The following is a 21,921-nucleotide window of genomic DNA, read 5'->3' as shown; positions in this document are numbered from 1 at the left end:
AAACAATAAACGTAAACATTCACATTGGCGTTAGCAATGTCCGCCTTCGGGTTTCTCTCTCTCTCTCTGGACTCTTGGCGTCCCTTTTATGTCTCTCTCCGCATCACTATAACATGACACAGGTGTTAGGGTTGATTATAAACCAGGTGACAAGCCTTACCGCTCTCTCTCTCTCCCGCAGACCGACACACGACCATGCCCCCATGCCACACTTGTATACATTGTTAAATAGTAGTGCCCTCCATATGTGCAATGTAACTTTTGTTATGTCATCTCTGTATTCTATTTATATTCTATGTGTGTATCTCTGCATCTAACTATGAACAACAGATAGATTTTGGGCAGCTAAGAGTTAATTCCATTTGTCACAGATGGCCACACAGTATAATCCTCTTTGAGAAGAGTCCCACTTGTTCTCCTCCTCCTCCTCCTCCTCGTCCTCTCTGGATGAAGGTCTGCCTGTGATAATTATCCTAATGGAATGAATGACTGTAGAGAGACAATATGCAGCTGTGGCATGAGTGTGGGTGGCAGTGACATACCACACAGGAGGGTACGCCGTGATTTCAAGCGCTCTGCCCGTTTCATCCTCGCCTGCGTGAGCCAGAGAATAGAGGCTTGCTCAGTATAATCGACCTGTTGAATTCTCTAACTGGATTACTGCATGAGAACTGCCAAAGTTTGGAGGTTTGGTGTTGAAGGATTTGGCAACTGAGGAGAATGAATCTGTGCCCACAGGGTAAGCCAATGAGATGTAAAATGCGATGTGTAAAATTAGGACAAAGAATCAAGATGGCTCTCTTGAACAGAAGTTGCACTGCAAAAAAGAGAAACATTTTTAGATCAGTATTATTGACATGTTTTCCTGTAAAGATACCTGAACATCCTTAAAACAACATACATTTATGTGAGAAAATATTATTATTATTATTATTACTATTGTTTTAAATTGAACCTCACTAACATCTGTGAGGTTTCATCTTTAAACAAGACAATCTTTGAAAATGGGCTAAAAAAAATAATTTAAGGCATAATGTCGATTACAACCAAAAAAAAAATATTATTTAATAAAAGCAAAAATCTGGGTGACAGTGAGACACTCACTTTTTCAAAAGCATAGCCACAAGACATAAACAATATTTGTGTTAGCATGATTTTAGTGTGATAAAACCACTTACTAGCATTTTCTGTGCATGTTATAAGCAATATTACAACTTAGTTGTCATACCAATGTAACGCCATAAACACTGCTAGCTTGCAAAAAAGAAAAGCACAATTTAAACATCTTTACAGCTCAAATAATGCACAAGTTTTTACAGAAGTATTAATGTAAGAGCTTTTATAAAATGATAAGCTTCACATTACTGCCTTTAAACCCTCCCATTCACTTCCATTGTAAGTGCCTCACTGGAACCTCCATTTTTGTTTCAAGAAAAGGAAGGACGAGTGGCAATAATTAAATAATAATAATAATAATAATAAATAATAAACAGTAATTATGTTCCTCAATTGAGTGCAATAATCCCTTCAGTGATTTAAAGCATTCTTCTCATTTAACGTGTTTCATTTGTTTTCTATTCAAACGTCTCTTGCCTCACTTGAAAAATAGAACAATATCAAGGCCGTGGTTCATTAAAGTGTAAAGTGAACAATAGCTAGCATTAGCGCTGTTATCTCTCTTTTGGTTATTATAGGCCTATCATTGGGTAGTTGATGCATAACGTTTCATTTTTAATCAACACCAACATTTTAGGTTAATATGTATATGAATGCTTAACGGAAAGTGTATCTGTATCTGGTCAATGTTTTTTTTTTTCAAGTTTTCCATTCTTTAACACTTTTATGCCTCCACGTGTGCGTTTTAAAGGAATATTCCGTGTTCAAAAACAAGTTAAGCTCAATCAACAGCATTTGTGGCATAATGTTGATTACCACAAAAATTGATTTTGATTCGTTCCTCCTTTACTTAAAAAAAAAGCACAAATCTGGGTAACAGTGAGGCACTTACAATGGAAGTGAATGGGGGCCAATCTGTAGATGTTAAAATACTCACTGTTTCAGAAGTATAGCCGCAAGACGTCAAAAATATGTGAACATGACTTTAGTGTGATAAAATTGCTCACTAGCATTTTCTATGCAAGTTATAAGCAATTTTACAACTTAGTTGTCATAACAATGTAACAGAGCCGTAAACTCTGCAAGCCCGCAAAAATGAGGATTTAAACAACTTTACAGCTCAAATAATTCATGAGTTTTAACAGAAGTATTAATGTGCATTTATAAAATTATCAGCTTCACATTTCTGCCTTTAAACCATCCAAATATTGTCCCCATTCACTTCCATTAAAAGTGCCTCACTGTCCTTGATTTTTGCTTTTTTTAAAGAAAAGGAGGGATGAATTGAAATGACTTTTTGTGGTAATCAATATTATGCCACAAATACAGTCGACTGACCTTGACTTATTGATACACTTACAGTGGAAGTGAATGGGGCCCATTTTTGGACGGTTGAAACTTCTGAATATTTTAACATTTACGGATTCACTTCCATTGTAAGTGTCTCACTGTAACCCACATTTTTGCTTTTTTAAAGAAAAGGAGTGACGAGTCGAAATTAATCTAGTGGTAATCAACATTATGCCACAAATGCTGTTGTTTGATCTCAACTTGTATTGAACCCAAAATATTCCTTTAAATGTTCCTAAAATGAAACAAATGCATTTTAAAGTGCACAAATATTCCATGTAGTCTCTCGAATAATTCGTAGATTTCATAATAGCTGCGTGCATCATAATTACTGCATTCACAAAATTATTTTTAAAATACACTGAAAATAAATTACTAGTAATATTTATTACATTTTTTTGTATTTAAATGTATTTATTTAAATAACATTTTTTTTTTTACAAAAACATTTTTAAAATCTACTAAGCTTTATGATATAATATTGATTCAAGTGTGTGAGTAAATTACCTTTTACTTTTACTTACAGATGTGATAAACATGATACTTTAATGAACATTTAAGTAAACTATTAGAAAGACATGTTTTGAATTTTCCTTTCAAATGTATGTTTAATCATGAAATTATCAAATGCATATGACAAGATTTTCTACTTTAGGATTAATACATGATGACACATGATAAAAATAACAAACTGTCATAAATAATATTTACTTAAGCTAGATCATTTGATTTTTACAAGTTTGAATGAAGAACTTACTTAATATTTTTATGTTCATGCTAAATGTAACTTATTCAATGCATAAAGTACTTAATATTTTCTGCTACATTTACATCACCACAATATAGTTGTTTTTTTCAGTGTAGTTTTAGATGGAGTGTGTCACACCGGAGGTTGTTAATATACAATAGTAAAAGTCAACTACCCCAATACATGGAGCAATTATGGAAATAACTTTAGACAAATTTTTAGGTCTTTTGCTAATTACAGTAAGTAGTTTTTATGATGCATTTTTGTTGTTAAGACCTGGCAACGTTGATGCGTTTCACCTCCCTCTTCACAACATGAGTCTCATGAGTTATAAATGTTTCTGCATCAGTGTCAGTATTCTGACAACGTTGCATCGCATGTTTTTCCCAATGGATTGCCAAGTCCTCACATACTAACTGCACATTTCAACAGGTAACTGAACCTCAGCGAGTTTTGTAATTAGTGTCATACAGTATGCATCACCTCTGAGAGTTATTTAGTGATTAAATGGCTCTAATTAAAACAAAAGTGAAGAAATAAATCTGAGGCACTATGAGAACAGCATCCGCTCAGTCTTGTATGCTATTGTTCTGTATTATAAACCAGGCGTGTAATGGGTAAAGGATGGGCAAGGAGGAGGCGGGAACCGGCAGAACAGTCAACATAACTTTAAAGACGTAACTGAACTTAAAACAACATAAAACAAACATAAACACACACACACACACACACACACACACACAGCGGCCACGTGTGTCTCTCTCTCGAACTGGCGTCTCCGGCTCCCCTTTATCTCTATTTCCTGCTGATTACGAGACTCAGCGCCGGCCGTGTATCCCCAAAGCCCGGCCACGCCCTCCTCCTCGTCACACTCCTCCCCCGCCCGGGAAACTTGCTCGCCGGTCCCTGGACACACCGTCGAATGGTCCTCAGCCACTCATTCGCCCTCTGGTGGACGACAGCCGCTCCTCCCCGGGTAGACGGCAGAGAGTCCTCCGACCCCTCCCCTACCTGGCGGATGGCAGCAGTTCCTCCGACTCCCGGTGGCCGGCAGTGACACCTCTGTCCCCCAGCGGATGGCCGCGGATGGCCGCGGATTCTCCCCTGGGGGACGGCAGTGGAGAGGACTCCACGACAGCGCATCCCTTCCTCCCTCCTGGGTTTCGGCACCAATGTAACGGGTAAAGGATGGCCAATAAGAGGCGGAAACTAGCAGAACAGTCAACATAACATTAAAGATGTAACTGAACTTAAAACAACATAAAACAAACATAAACACACACACACTTTGCGGCCGTGTGTGTCTCTCTCTTGAACTGGCATCTCTGGCTCCCTTTTATCTCTCTTTCTCGCTGATTACGAGACTCAGCGCCGGCCGTGTATCCCCAAAGCCCGGCCACGCCCTCCTCCTCGTCACAAGGCGTTTATGAAATAGATTATGCATTCCCAATTAATCGAACCCATGAGCTGGGCATTGCTAACACCATGTGCTACCACCTGAGCTATAGAAACAGAAATATTATAAACTGTTTGAGTTAACTAGAACTACACAGCACTTAAAATATAACAGGGACAGTGTATGTTCCTTTAGTGTGCAGGTAATAGTGGGTCACTTAAGACTATAGAGGATGTGCTGTCTTTGCTTGAGATTACAGTAAGCCAGTGCTTTGGCAATACCAGAGTGTGTATCAGTCGCTCACATCCTTTAACACTATATGGCAAAATTGACTTCTTTGTTTTTAAATGAGTATTTAACTTTGTCGCATATTTCATTCTTAGATAATTATCTTAAATCATATCTTAAACCATTCATTGTGTTCAAACCCATGTGACTTGTTTTGTTCAGTTAGCCCAATGATAGTTTCAGTCACCATTCACTTTAACTGTATGGAAAAAAAGATGCAATTAAATTGAATGGTGACTGTGGCTAACATTCTGCTAAACATCTCCTTTTGTATTCCATGGAAGCTAGAAAGTCATTCCGGTTTAGAAAACAACACAACCCGGTCTTGTGACAAGTCGTAATAATGGTACGAGATGGCAACATTGTAAAAAAAATCAGAAAACATATGTTTACTACCATAGAGAAAAATAAACACTCCTATGAGCATTGTTATGATGATTTTTCTTAAGTTTGACCTTATACCCCAAACCTAACCATGATTTTAATAGGCAAATAACTTTTGCGTACCACGGAAGAACGAAAACTTCCAACCAAAGGAGAGAAGCTTATTATTTTATTGCATAAATAAATATGGAAAGAGTAACCAAATTTGTTCATAGATGTTTCCTTTTAAAAAAAAGTGTTGGAAAGAGAGCTAGCTAAAATGTTATGCTTGTATTATATTGATTTAAAATTCTATATGTTGATTGGTTGGTCTCAGTTACGATTCACAAGCTCTTGATTCGATTCCAATTCACAAGCTCTTGATTCGATTTGTTTACGATTCACAAGCTCTTGATTCGATTCGATTCCGATTCACAAGCTCTTGATTCGATTCTGATTCACAAGCTCTTGATTCGATTCGTTTACGATTCACAAGCTCTTGATTTGATTCGATTTTGATTCACAAGCTCTTGATTCGATTCAATTCCGTTTCACAAGCTCTTGATTCGATTCCGATTCACAAGCTCTTGATTCGATTCGATACCGATTCACAAGCTCTTGATTCGATTCGATTAGGATTCACAAGCTCTTGATTCGATTCCGATTCACAAGCTCTCGATTCGATTAGTTTAGGATTCACAAGCTCTTGATTCGATTCAATTACGATTCACAAGCTCTTGATTCAATCCGATTCCGATTCACAAGCTCTTGATTCAATCCGATTCCGATTCACAAGCTCTTGATTCAATCCGATTCCAATTCACAAGCTCTTGATTCAATCCGATTCCGATTCACAAGCTCTTGATTCGATTAAATTCTGATTCACAAGCTCATGATTCGATTCGATTCCGATTCACAAGCTCTTGATTCAATCCGATTCCGATTCACAAGCTCTTGATTCAATCCGATTCCAATTCACAAGCTCTTGATTCAATCCGATTCACAAGCTCTTGATTCGATTAAATTCTGATTCACAAGCTCGTGATTCGATTCGATTCCGATTCACAAGCTCTTGATTCAATCCGATTCCGATTCACAAGCTCTTGATTCAATCCGATTCCGATTCACAAGCTCTTGATTCAATCCGATTCCAATTCACAAGCTCTTGATTCGATTAAATTCTGATTCACAAGCTCGTGATTCGATTCGATTCCGATTCCGATTCACATGCTCTTGATTCAATTCGATTCCGATTCACAAGCTCTCGATTCGATTTAACCACGATTCACAAGCTCTTGATTAGATTTAATCACGATTCACAAGCTCTTGATTAGATTTATTCACGATTCACAAGCTCTTGATTCGATTCCATTCCGGTTTCGTTCATATGGGTATATTTCAGTTATAATGTCCATTTTGCTTCCAAATGAAATACATTTAATGCTGTTAATTAGACAGGGGACCTTCTAACTAGGTGCATTACGAAAGTATGAATTTGACTATTTATATTTGATTAGTTTTTCATCATTTTGGTCTCAATTTAGCTTTAAAAATAAACAAATCTATGTATTAAATCATTACAATTATAATATATTGCATATATTATTTTTGTTACATTTTGTTTATTGTTTTATAATATAATTTGTACTATTTACAGGTATTTACATTGATTTGTTGAACGCATGTTAAAAACCTGTAATGTCTCTTTAAGAAAGACTGCATTTCTGTAAACAGCATTTGAAAGTGAGCACATGTTGATGAATGACTTCATCTCATCTGTCCAACACCTGATTAGAATTAAATGTTTCTTTTTTCTTTTTGATCAACAACTGACTGTAGAGAACAGAAAGTGTATTAAAAGATAAATTATTCATTGACTAATGGGTCTCGTGGATCTCGTCTTTGGACACATCACATGGAGCAACTTTTACTCTCAACGTGATGTGAAAGGATCTAGCTGCTGAATACTCCACTATACTAAACAATTACTGGTGAGTGAAATCGAAACATATACCAATCAGTTGCCAATATGCATTTTAGTCGCAAAGGGCGAAATTTGGTTGCTAATGCTAATTTTTTATGTGACATATTTGTAAAAGTTACACAAGTACAGACAACCATTAGGCATCAACAAGCAGATGTCTCGTAACTTTGTTCTGCTCATCTCTGTTTATGCAACCCTGGTCTCACTGTCATGTGTCTGACGCTCCTCTAGAGTTCAGTGAAATCTCAAGATGATTAAAGAAGCTTTGCGATCTATCCTTAGTAGCCAAAGGATCTGATTAGTGGCCAGACCATTTGTGGGAGGGCATTTGAACTCTCTTATTTCCATAGTGCTAGTTTTGTGCTTGGATGCTACCTGGAACATTGCTCTTGACAGACTGTGATTAAAACTGTGTTTAGCATCAGATAGGATCATGTATTCTGTAAATGTGAGTATATTTTCTATATTTCATGTATGTCTACTACATTTATATTGAGTTGGGCTAATAATATAATATGTAATGCTTATACTTTTGTCTTTAAGGTGGTTTTTGGCAGGTCAATTATTTGTCAATTATCCCTAAATATAATTTCAAGTGGAATATGTCAAAATAGAAATATACAATATTTTGTTTTACTTATTTGAACTTTTATTCAGAAATATTAATGTAACAACTTTAAAAGATTTAACTGTTGCTAATGAAACTGTCATTCGCCACAATGGGTTGCATTCATGCATTTTGCTGCAAGATGATGTTCTTTAACCTCTTCAAACGTTGGATTAAAGCGTCTATTAAGGACTGCAATTTAAAGCCTGTAACCGTTTCCCAAAGAGCATCAGATTAACCTCTGGACTGGTTAGTTTAGTTAGTTTAAAAGTTTGAATTCAACAAAAAGCTGTGTTTTGGGACACTAATTTAATAATTGAACTATTGTCACACATTATACATACATTTTTGCATATATACAGTGAAATTATTTTTTTCACATATCCCAGCTAAGCTGGGGTCAGAGTGCAGGGTCAGCCATGATATGGTGCCCCTGGAGCAGATAGGGTTAAGGGCCTTGCTCAAGGGCCCAACAGTGGTGTCTTGGGGCTTGAACCCCCGACCTTTTAGTCAGTAACCCAGAGCCTTAACCGCTGAGCCAACACTGCCCGGTATATGAATATGATAATCATACTGTGCCATGGTATTACTATCTGATACCATTACTGTACCATGGTACCACCACAGTATAGGGGTGACTTGTTTTGGAGACATTCTCAACATAAATGTTGGGTACATGGCTTATTCCCATCAGTATCACTATAAGTAATTCACTATCCAAAAGTCTCCATTTAATCTTAATGATGTATAGAACATATCCTTTCAACTAAGTCTCTTTTTCAAGATTAGTTCACTCGGCGGCCATTTTTGAAATGCTCTTGAGCAGTTTGGGCAGTTATTTTCCTATGTAAACAAGCGTCATGACAGTGCAGTTCCTATCTAATTGAATGGGGAAAACCGAAATCTCCAAAAACGGTTGGTCAAGACTACGATAAAAGACCATATTTCAAATAAGCAGTAAAATCGTATTGGTCTGATGCGCATGTGGCACCGGCTTCACTCGAGGGTCCCGGTGGTGCGGGTCTGGAAACGCATCTAACTTGCACTGGACCCTCACCACTCCGTTCCTGGACCCGCAAAGACGCCAGCAGGTAGAGACCAGACTCCCAAGGATAGGCGTGCTCTGTGTTTAAAGGCAGCGGTAATGAGGCTGTATTTTTTCCATTGACCTTTGGCTGCCTTTTGGTGTTACAATTTCTTCCATTCGTTTTAATAGAATGCTAAATCTTCTCTGTTTTGACAAGCATTAAATGTTCACGGAAAAGTGACGTCACTTGATGTCACCAACGAACAGTCCTTAAAATGGAAAGTGCGCAACAGTCAACCATAAACATAAAATATATTGATTCTGCACTGCAAAAAATAATGTTCTTTTTTTTCCAATGTTTTTAATTCTGTTACATCATTGGCAGTGCATAATTGGATTGCAGTTCATTCCCTCATTAAAGACGTTAAGTACACAGTCTTGTACCTGAGTCTCTTTTTGCCGATTTTCAAATACTTTTTTGCTTCAAATCAAAGTTTGCGACATTGTGATTCACCTCAGAGCTTGTTGCTTTGGTTCATGGCTTACAACTCTTTTAAGAAGGATTTTATTAAATCCCATTGGAAAAATACTTCCGGATCCAAGATGGCTGAAAAGGTGGACGAGTACTGTTGAGGTCTACTGAGATTTTCTTTTTCTTTCCCTTGGATTTAAATTTTAAGTCTGTGTTAATTCTGAGTGATAGAGTTTCCGATAATATCATTCACTTTTCCAAACTCTCCTCTACAGATTAAATTGACAAGGAGAAGAGATGCAGAGAGCTACTGGAAGCCCCTTCTACGCCGATACCCAGTTTAAAGATGAACTTCATCATTTCCCACATCCTCCATCATCCTCATTCTCCTCCAGCGTGACTGCGGCCACACCAGCCAAGAAAATTACCTTCTACAAGAGTGGTGACGCCCAGTTCAAAGGCGTCAAGATGGCTATTCACAAACGTAGCTTTAAATGCTTTGATGCTTTACTGGATGACCTTTCCCAAAAGGTTTCTCTGCCTTTTGGTGTCCGTACCATCACGACCCCCAGGGGCATCCACAGCATTAAACATTTAGAGCAGTTGGAGGATGGGGGCTGTTACCTGTGCTCCGATCACCACCACGTGAAGCCAATCAACATGGAAGCTGCAGGGAAGAGGCCAGCTGTCTGGCAGCACCACAGCCATCCTCAAAACGCCCGCAGGAAGCCCTCCAGACCCGAAGAAGCTCCCTCAGGACACCAGCACTACCATCGGCACCCAAAGAAGATCGTTCTAGTGAAAAACAATGACCCTGCTGTGAGAAGGTCCATCATTCTGAATAGGAGAACCGCTCGAAGTCTTCGTGTCTTCATGGAGGATATTTCCGAGCTCATGCAGTGTCATGTCAAGAAGCTCTACACGCTGGAGGGACATAAGGTTAGGGATTTAATTTCTTCAGCCATTCTTTAATTAGCTGGGTCAACTATTTCAGGAGTCAAGGGTCAGGTCAGAACATAACTGTTGGCCCAAGGCTAATTGATGTGGGTGAGATAACTTTCTTTATTATGGCCAAAGTTCACATTACGCACCAGACACCATTCACTTACATTGTATGGAAAAAAGATGCAATGAATGTGAATGGTGATTGAGACTAATATTCTGCCTAAACTATTCAGCAAGTCAGGTCCTTATTAGTAATGACAGAAGCAGCTATTTCGAGTCATGCAAGTGTATGTAGCTCCTATCTATTTGGGGAAAAACCAAAATCTCCAAAGCTTTTGGTTAAGGATATATTCCAAAAACATATTTCAAATTTGGTATCAAAATTGACAGCAATGGTGTGATAAATGTAGCTTGTTTTGCTTAAATCAGGCTAAAAATATTTACATGCTGACACAAATGCATATTCTAGAGTTAACAAACTCTGTCAAAAAGGTGACTGGCTCTTTAAACTCAAAGGCGAGACTTCCATTTAGCATTAAGATAGAATCACTTTCTGCATCTTTAACTCTCAGAGACCCAAGCCAAGAGACTGATTATATATAATTTTCCTCCTTGATTATATTTTTAGAAAGGTTTGGGGGATCTTGATTTTGAGCATATTTTGCCTTGAGGCAATTATTGTGTGACTTTAGCAAGAAAAAGATTATTTATTTAAAAAATAACTATTGTTTAATTGCTGTAAATGTAAGGGTAGCCAGCTGGTAGGTGTGCAGTGTGTAAAGCTCACTCACCTGGCCTCAAGAGGTGCACTAGCAACTGATGCTTGGGGCTGTAGCCTTTAGCCTCCTCTTTGGCACCCCTGCCGTAGACCCCTGACTGTAAACACAAGGCTAACCTAGCTGCTCTATTAGCCTTTTACAGCCATAATGGTAACTATTCATTTGACCCATTCATTTTCACATTTCCCTTACATTCGAAGCAAGTATGCATTGGTTGAAAACTGTAGTGAGCTTGCTATCAAGGCAGCATTTTAGACATCGCAAGTACACTCCAGACAATAAACAGCAAAATTATGTAACTTTTTAAAATACCTCATTTTAGCAGACTGAAAGAACATGAAAAGTACTGAAAGAAAATAGTTCCATCAAAATTACAAATTGTTTTAAATATTTGTGTCTGCTATGAAGTTTCCTGCTTATTGAGTTAGCTTAGCAACATGCTAATGCCTGAATCTATTGGTATCATCTGTTAACGTTAGTCGAGTGTCCTAAGTTTTACTTGTGTTGACTATATGAACATGTAGAGCATTTCTCATCAGCTATTTATTAAGTTCTACCTCAGTTAGGATGTTCCCTAAGAAATTAGTTGCCTATATAGACTATAAGGCAGCTAACAAGCTTTGGAAAAGAGCCATTACCTCTGAGTGGATTTTACTCATTATACGTATCTTACTGTAACTTTTTTTTACTCTTTATAGATCGACAGTATTCAGAGTTTGATGCAGTGCCCGAGTGTTTTGGTGTGTGTGGGTCGGGAAACCTTCAGACCTTTGCTCACAGAGAGTGTGAAGAAGCTCTCAGACGAAAGGCTACCAGGAATGGGCACAAGATCTCAGTCCAGCATCTACAGTGAAGGTTATGAGAGCAAAAAGAATGGTAAATATTTTCACTTATTGTGCGCACAGTCTAATTTAACAATCTAATTTAACAACTGTTTACATGTATTTGTTCTTGGTGAATCATTATAGTGATTAGCGCTGTCTACCCACGTGTCTCTAATAATAGACTGAAGACTAAACAAGCAAAGCTTTAATGCAGTTAATGTATTATCAGCATTATATAAACAACACTTTTGAAACAAGAGCATGTTTCAAATTAGTAGTAATGTTTGCATGTCGATGGTGAAAAGATGTTATTATCTTTTAGTGGAGTAATTTGAGTCACTATAATAAAAGCTGTTCATTTTATAGCTTTAAATAATTTCCATTTCCTCATTTAGCAGATGCTTTTATCTAAAGTGGCTTACAAATGAGGAACATAGCAAGCAATTTGTCATAGAAAGTTCAACAACATCTACAGTATTTATACTGACAACCTTTGTAGTCCCTGTGTAGAACGTTATTAGCAATGTACTTTTAAAGCACACAATTTCAAAATTCACATTTGACATATGTGGCAGCGGGGGCGTGGTCAAGCGTCCATCTGGAGAGAGAGAAAGCGGTAAGGGCGCTTACACCTGAGCTACATTATGTCTAACACCTGTCTCTAATTCCAGTGAGCATGGGGAGAGCGGCATATAAACGGCCACGTGACCGCCAGAGAGAGAGAGAGAGAGAATGATACAAGTGACCAGTGACTGGCATGTCATATTTAGAAGTTTATGTTAGCAAAGTTAAAAAGGCAAATAAATAAAGAGCCTTACTGCACCGCATCACAGCCCCCTGTCTCGTCCTTTCCACAAATCTCCAGAAATAATGTTCACCAAAGACCTTATTTTATTCATATATCTAATTAGGCTTCCGGGTTGGTGTACAAATTGACATCATGACTGAACAGCTCTATTTTGGTGAAAATAACCTGCCCACAACTAATTTAGTTATTTTGTTTTTACAGTAAACTTTGGCCTGAAGACAAAGAAAAGCATCATCCATCCACGATCAGACTCCAGCAACAGATCAACAAGATTCTCTCTTTCTTCAGAAAAGTCTTATCAGAATGGATTATGCGTGACGCCAGGACAGTCTGGTTGCGTCAACGCCTGTCCTTATGTTAAAGAACTCGTAGTGAAAGATGACATTGAGAAGAGAGTGCTAGTAAACAAAGATGGAAGCCTTTCTGTTGAAATGAAAGTTCGCTTTAGCCTCTTTAATGACGAGACTCTCCAGTGGTCCACTGAGATCAAAAAGTCATCTACGAACCTCAGCGATAACGGCTCTGCAAAAGATGCCGAGCCACATTATCTCCAAACTAAAGCTGAATATTCAGACCCAGAATCCATTTATCCATCTGAGACTGAGGAAGCCTTTGTGTCAAAGCTACATCAGAAGAATCTTGAGGAGTCGCATTGTCAGAATCGTTGCAACTACCAAGAGTATGACATTTGGAAAAACCCCATGCACAAAGACCAGGCGGCCTGCAAGTCGCCAAGTTCAAGTGGATCATCTCTTAAAATCGTACATAAAAACACATCTGTGGATAGCATGCAAACAATTTCTCGCTCTAGCGAGGAATGCACTGAGCATGTGGTGGAAAAGGCCTTGTGCTTTGAGCAGACTATGGAGGAAGGAGACACCAGGGTTGAGTACTGCACAATAAGACATTGCTGCAGTCAAAGTGAAGTATCAGCCTCTGCTCTTAACTCAAAGAACAGTCATGCTAAAAGTAAATGTTCTCATATGGACATCAGGGAACCTGATGCTGAAAAATCTCCAACACTACACCAAGTGGTCACTAAGAACACAGAAGAGCGGCCAATTTCTGTTGTCAGCAGCTCGTCAAAAGCGCTTGAGTCTTTGAAGGAAGATCAAGATGACGATTACGATGACCTGCCTCCAAGCATCTCCAGAGCATCACGTTGGTCTGAGCATGATGATCGATTCAAATGTATACATTGTTGTGGCCGTCAGACCTCACCAAGATCTAATTTATCCCCCAGACCTCCAAGTAAAGGATCAAGCTGCGGCGTTCACTCATTAAAGCTCAAAAAGTATAAAGCCTCTTTCACAGCACCAGTAAATGGTGACAGGCAAGAGAATCATATAGACAGAGCAAAGAGTACAACATCTATAGCTTCAAAAGTGTCATCCAGATCTCATGGATGTCATTGTGGAGCCAAAACCCCAAATTCAGTTTTATTTGGACAAAGCCAAGCTTCTTGTAAATCCAGAGGCCAAAAAAACACCCCTGGGTCCAATGCATCAGATGCTCTGGAGATTTGTGAAGATGACAAAGAGCATGTTAATAGATCCCAAAGTGCTATTTCAGGAAATTCAGGAATGTCTAGAAGATCTGGAAAGTCTGGTGTATGTTCCCATTATGGTGAGTGTAAAAGACTGTCTGGAAATCCAGAGAACACAGAAGCAATTACAGCTGAGGAGGAACTTAGTTCAGTGTTGTCAAATAAATCTGAAAAAATAGCTTCAAATGGTTATGGACCTTTTAATAATAATTCATCAGAAGAGGACGCTACACAGGAACGCTCTGAAACGGCACTGTCTAAAACTTCAAATGCCTCTGCTACTTCAAAAAAATCTAACTGCACTGCTCATGAAAGGTCTGCCATTGGAAAATCTGAACATAATGAAGAAGAAATTGCAAAGGAAGAACGAAACAAAAGTGCCATGTCAATGAAATCAATTGCTTCTGCAAAGTCAACCAAGTCAGAACCAAACTGCATTGTTTCAGAGAGTGAACCAACACCAGCATCGAGTATGTCTAAAAGAGATAAAACTGAGAAAAAAAGCCAAACAAGAGCGATCAGCCCAATATCTGCCAGTTCACATATAACAGCTACATCTAGGACATCCCACAAATCAAAGCCTGCCCATTCAGAGTCGGCTAGAACACCCAGATCTTGTAGTTCAGATGATTTAGAGGAAGTGCCATCAAAGATTGTTAATTCTACTATGTCAGATAATCATTATGGAAAAGACAAAGAGTTCACTGGTGAAGTGAGATCAGCTAGTGCCACATCCAATAAATCAAACCCATCCTCTGAACATTCATCCCATGCATCAAAAGAAACAAAGAGATCTGTCAAATCGTGTTGCAAGTTATTCAAGACAAATGCCACCCAAGACTCCAGTGCTTCTGAAGTTCAAAATAAGCATGAAATTGAGGTAAATGCAAAACAAAGATTAGTCAGTTCATCGTCCATTTACTCCAAAACATCTGTAGAGTCTGATGTATCATCAAAGCATTTATCCATGCCAAATAATGACAAAGTTTTGGTTGCAGAGTCAAACACTTGTAGTAGGTGTTGTTCGTCTCACAAATCAAGCCATAACATTACCCAAACCACAGTTACCTCAGTACCAAATGCTGAAAAACAACATGAATGTTCAACTCAAGAAATTGTGGAGTCAAAGAGAGCCACCAGTGCAATGTCTAAGAACTCTGACGTTTCAGGAAAGTCTAAAGCCTGCTCTGAAAGATCAATCAAATCAGGTTCAAACACCCCAGAAAAGGAGAATGGCAAAGACATGACAAAGAATGCCTTAACTGTGAACTCTCCATTGCCTAGTTCAAAGAGGTCTCCATCTCCAAGCAGACCGAAGTCAACCCACATATCTGAAGTTAAGGAGACTAATAGCAGAGCTCCAAGTGAGTTGTTGGCAAACTCTGAAGTATTCTCACAATCCCAAATATCAAGTAAAGGTTGCTGTCACAGTTCCTCAAATAGTAATTTGAAAGATTCAAAGACCCAAAACAAGGATGTCAAAGATGAATCTGTAGAGAGAGTTGCAAGCAGATTGTCAGGAACATCAAAACGATCAGCTAAATCACATACAAACAACATAATGTCTTTGTCCAACCATTTAGATGAGCCTCTAAGCCCAACATCAACAGCATCTGTCTCTCTCGGACTTAGTGAAGAACTAAAGTGTGATGACTTTGATGAAAGATCAACCAGTGGCATGTCAGCAACCAGAGAGGACTGTGGACATAAATTGGAGATTGAAAATGGTGTGGACATTGAGGACAGAGCAAAGAAGATAGCATCTGTGAACTCTGCAAATTCAGAATCAAAATCCAAAAAGTCTCATCACATTAATTGCAAAACTCTTGTCCAAGACCTCTCACTTGTCTCAGATAAAAGTGTAGTGTCAGAAGAACTTAAGAAGAGCAAGTCAGGTATTGGGTTAAATGAAAACAATATCAGAGTGCCCTCTGCTTTGTCAGTGTCATCTTCATGCAGTAAGTCACCCTCCAGTGTTTTACAGGGAAGTGCTAAAAATACAGCAACAGACAAATGTGAGAGAGCTTGTGAAGCTGGCGACACCAACCAAGCAGAAATGGCAGAAATGGATAATGCATCCAACAAAATGTCTTTAAAACATGACCAAAAAGAAAGAGCCTCTGGAAAAGCTACGCCAGTAAATGATTGTTTAAATGCTGGAAAGACCTCTAAACATTCAGTGAGGTCCAAAAATGTCCAAAGTACCTCCAAGAATGATAGAAGTCATAAATGTTCTCCACAATGTTTGGAAATAAACTGCCTTAAAATCAAATGTGATGAAGCCAATGATGGTGGCAGTGCTAAATCTCTTCAAATGTTTAAATCAGATACGATATCTGTGAAAAAAGTCACATCCAGGCCAAATTCAGTGGTGATGTCTGATATTTCTCAGAATTGTCGTATTCACACCAAAAATAAAGCATCAGTCATAAATACTGGCTCATCAGGTGATAGCACTTTATCACAAGCCCTTTCAGCTGCAGATTTGTTGAGAGAGATCATTGACAATGTAAGACCTGTCAGTATAGAATCTAAGTCAGTTACCTCCAGCAAACATTTTGACAAGTTTGAGAAGAATAATGACAATAAAAGTGACAAAATCAGCCAGAACAAACACAGGAAAGCCAGCAAAACATCAGAGTGCAACAACGAGGAACACTGTTCAGAAATGATGCCATCATGCTTACCAAACTCTTCCCCTACAGAAGTTGTGAAGGACTGGCTCAGGAACATTCCTATTGATGACCTTGTTTATGAAATGGATGTCGAACTCACTGAAAGTATTACTCAGACTCCAGGTGATGAGGATGCTTCTCAACAGGACAAAAGTGAGACACAAGAAAACCTAATAGAGATTAAAGAACCTCATGAGGAGCAAACTGAGGAGATTCAGGAGGAGAACCATGTCAATTGCGTTGAGAAACAGGTGTGTGAAGAAAGACTACAAATTGAAACAAGCAAAATGGATCCCAATCCCAAAACACTGACTAAAAAAGAGGGTTTACAAAAGCAGTGCGATTCTTCTGTTCAAGTGATGAAGGTTTTACTGGGTCCAAAACTAGACAGATGCAATAGTCTACCTGAGGTCTCACCTGTGTATGGCAGAAAATTAAGCCAATCAGCCCAGGGGCTACTTGATTGCCTTGCAAACTTACGATTAATTGACTCAGAGCCTAAAAAAGAGGAACATCCCAAATACAATGAAGTCATGATGATCCTTCAATCGCTATGGCTTCAGGAGCCCTCTGAGAATAAGCCGAACATAAAGGAACATCTGTCAACAGAAAATGAATTTAACCCAAGGTCTTCATCTGGAGTAGATGTTTGCAGTGGCTCCATGGGATCTGTTAAGGGTAGCATGAGTGGTATAATAGAAAAATCAGAGACAATACAAGACAAAATACCACCAATTGCTGAACAGGAATCCTCACTTCCAGACAAAGATGAAGTGGTGGTGGAAGAAGATGAGGAAACTGCCTCATGTGAAGGTTTAGATCCACCAAATGTCCTCTCAGATCCAATAACTCCAGACATTGCAGAGCGAGTCCAAGGGAGTCCAAAAAATACAGAAATGGGTGATGGTAACCAAGAAAATATTGGTTTAACTCCAGCCACCAAGGAAGATTCTCAAAGCACAGAGAATAAGAATGAATCGGATCAAACTCCTCTGACATCCTTTAACAAGAGCTCTGGGAACAAGAGTTACACAGTCAAATCTACAGAAAATACAAGTTCAGGAACGCCACCATCTATTCAAAGAGCTTCACTCATTAAAAGAGTTTCACAAGACCCAGATCCCACTTGGGTTTTGAGCTTATTAAAAAAGCTAGAAAAGCAGTTCATGTTGCATTACGCAGATGCCATGGCGGAGTTTAAAGTTAGGTGGGATTTAGATGACAACGAGATGCTCAATATGATGATCAGAGAACTGAAAGAGGAAGTACACAAACGGATTCAATCGAGTATTCACCGAGAACTGCAAAAAATCCAAGGTCGAGCTGGTAGGGGACCAAGGCCTCCAGAAAATGCTCTTTCAAGAGAATCCACTGTCCAGACTGAACAGAGACGCAAACGTCTTCGAGTTATGCGCAATAAATCCTTCTCTCTGTCAAGGAGTGATGAAAATTACACTGCGTCTGGTATGGATTATAGCAATCAACGTATTGAAGATGAGTATTGCCCGTGTGATGTATGCATGAACAAGAAAATGGCTTCCAGTGCTGTCCAGCGAGCTCAGGCGTTGAGTTTGGCTCCGGTCATGAAGGAATTTGATCTGCGGAAAATACTTCAAATGAAAAAGGATCCAGCCAAACCACCAGAGAGTAAGATGGAAGAACAAAGCACTGCCCATACAGGTAATAAAGAAGAAAACAACTTAGAAGTTGTTCACAGAGAGGTAGAGGAAGTGAAGGATAATAGCAATGAGGCTACAGAAGGTGACATTAAGGAAGAGGCTGAAAGAGAGGCCAAAGATAATGAACATATCCAAGAAGATGCATCTGGAGACCATGAAACAAAAGATGAAGAAACAAATGACAAAAAAGAGTCCAGTAATGAGGATGTTGATGAAGAAGTGGAAGGAGAGAGAGACAAAGAAGAGGAGAATGGAGATGGAGAAGTGGAGGTAGATGAAAAGGCAGAAAATGGAGAGGAAGTAGAGTTAGGAGAAGCAGAACAGGGTGAAATGATTCAGGAAGAGGCTAAAAAAGAAGGAAATGCAACGGAGGAGGAGTATGAGGAGAAAGATGGTCCTGAGGGAGACATTGAAGAAGTTGGAAATGCAGAAAACAGTGATACGGCTGAGGATGAGGGCAAAGAGGAGAACGTGGAAACTGCAGAAAATGGTGAGATGGCAGAAACTGGAGAGGAAACGGAGTCAGGTGAGGAAGGAAAAGCTCCAGAGGAAGAGGAAGCAGAAACTGAACCTGAAACTGGGGATGAAGTTAATGGAGAGAAAACAGAGAAAGTCCAACCTGTTGCAGTTGAAGGTGAAAAATCTGATGAAAATGAACCACCAAACGAGGAGTCAACCAGTGAGAGGAATGCAAATGGGAACTGTACTGGATCTGAAGAGGACAAAACCGTGGAAGATAGGATATGCACTAATCAGGTAGCACAAGCTAAACTGAAAGATCGGCACAGTTTTATGGAGAGCATTGAGAGTCAAGGAGACAACATGGTTGTGATTACTAAACAACCTCCATACAAAGACAATAGTGAGTTAACTGGGCAAGGAAACCAAAAGGACATTGGCAATGGGTTCCCTGAATGGGAAGTCTCTCCTAAGATAAAGAACAGGGCCATTAAACAAATGAAGCCAATGGAAAATGATATTTTGATGAACAGTGAAGAGTTTTAATTTCTTCTTTGATAATCCGTCATATGAAGCACTTTATTTTTTATTAAATGGTAAATGGTTTGCACTTATATAGCGCTTTTTTAACCTTAGCAGTATTCAAAGCACTTTACACTGTGATTCATTCACCCATTTACACACCAATGGTGGCAGAGCTGCCATGCAAGGTGCTAGCCTGCCATTGGGAGCAACTTGGGGTTCAGTGTCTTGCCCAAGGACTCTTCGGCATGTGGGCCTGCGATTAGTGGCCGACCCGCTCTACCACCCGAGCCACTGCCTCACTTATCACATATGTTTCTTGACTGGACTCTTGACAATGTTTGAAATGGTCAATCTGACTTTAACATCTAGGAGATAACATTGAACAACATATCTAAAGACAAACATTTGAAAGATATCTCAAAGCTGCATATTGTACAATTCTGTATACGTTTATTGTATATAGTTGGAATTAATTTATTGACACACACTAAGATACCACAAATACCAAACATTAATTAACAAATGCAACATTTTAGGCCTAATGTATGTGGATTTCCAAGCAAAAGAACTGAACTAATTGGAAGTACTGTAAATACTGAATTGCATAGTCCACAGAATAATGTACATTTTACTGATAAACGTTGTATTTTCAGGGTGCTGTTAATTTATTAGCATTATTTACATGCATTACTCACCCAAACCATAAATTTATTTTGAGAGCACAATATACAGATATGTGTAGTAATGAGGTTTCATCCAGATTTGGTACTGTATGAAACACTCTGTAAAAGACTATAATGACTTAACTATGTTTATTTATTAAGTCATAGTATGTTCTGATGCTGCTAAGTGGTGATTGATACTGCATTTTACATTTACATAGTCAAATATCTTGCCATGCATGGTACATAAAGCATCCTGGACCAAGGTTTGTTGTATGTTGCTACTTTATTGTAACGTTTAATAAATGCTCAACTTCATGAGTGTCCTTTGTTGTTTCCCTAACATGCAACTAAACAGCAATAACATTTTTAGTGGTGCTTGCTAAGGCTTGCTAATATGTAGGGTTTGGGGTTTGTTATGGTTGGCCAACGCTTTGCGAGTGTGCAGTCCTGTTAATATTAACAAGCCTCAAAGGGTGACAGAGATACCTACAAATATCTGTGACATTAAACCAAATGTGTTTCAGTTTTTTATTCAGGTAGCTAGCAATCCACCTCATTTTGCAATGAAAAATTAACCAAGTGGGCGTATTTCTGGCGAATGTGTGAAAGTTAAAAAGTTTTAAATGAGTAAATGAGTTTTTCATGCTTTTATTTGTGTGATTGTTAAACTACTTTGGTTGTGTCCTTTGACGTACTCACTGATATGTGCAGGTAAATACACTTAGGCCTAAATAATTGCACAAGAGTCCAGCAGCATGAATAGTTCTTGCGTCATTCGAATCTCTTTGCCTTTGCTGCGGGAGTATCTTTAGCTGGGTGAGACAGGATTGAGGTTGCATTAGTAATCAATCATGTACAGCTATTAGTTATCCATCCATCCATCCATCTTCAACCGCTTATCCGAAGTCGGGTCACGGGGGCAGCAGCTCCAGCAGGGGGCCCCAAACTTCCCTATCCTGAGCCACATTAACCAGCTCTGACTGGGGGACCCAGAGGTGTTCCCAGGCCAGTGTGGAGATGTAATCTCTCCACCTAATCCTGGGTCTTTCCCGAGGCCTCCTCCCAGCTGGACGTGCCTGAAACACCTCCCTAGGGAGGCAGCCAGGGGGCATCCTTACCAGATGACTGAGCTCCTCACCCTATCTCTAAGGGAGTAGCCCACCACCCTTCTGAGGAAGCCCATTTCGGCTGCTTGTACTCGCGACCTAGTTCTTTCGGTCATGACCCAGCCTTCATGACCATAGGTGAGGGTAGGAACAAAAATTGACCAGTAGATCGAGAGCTTTGCCTTCCGGCTCAGCTCTCTTTTCGTGACAACGGTGCGATAGAGCGAGTGCAATACCGCCCCCGCTGCCCCGATTCTCCGGCCAACCTCCCGCTCCATTGTCCCCTCACTCGTGAACAAGACCCCGAGGTACTTGAACTCCTTCACTTGGGGCAAAACCTCATTCCCTACCTGGAGTACGTACAGCTATTAGTTAATGGTGTGTAAATATAATTCAACATGATTTGACAGGTATGTTAATATAAGCACTTTGCAGCATATTTAAACAAAACCATTAATCTCACATACCCAAGTTATCTTTCATAAATCGCTAAGATTTTCCTCTTAGCCCTCAGTGTCTCCCCTTCTAGTGTTATGCTTTGGAAACACTTGCACATCTT

This window comes from Xyrauchen texanus, chromosome 16 (assembly GCF_025860055.1).
Source record: "Xyrauchen texanus isolate HMW12.3.18 chromosome 16, RBS_HiC_50CHRs, whole genome shotgun sequence".
Lineage (NCBI taxonomy): Eukaryota > Metazoa > Chordata > Actinopteri > Cypriniformes > Catostomidae > Xyrauchen > Xyrauchen texanus.
The sequence above is the reverse complement of the archived record's forward strand: the minus strand, read 5'-3'. Positions refer to the sequence as shown.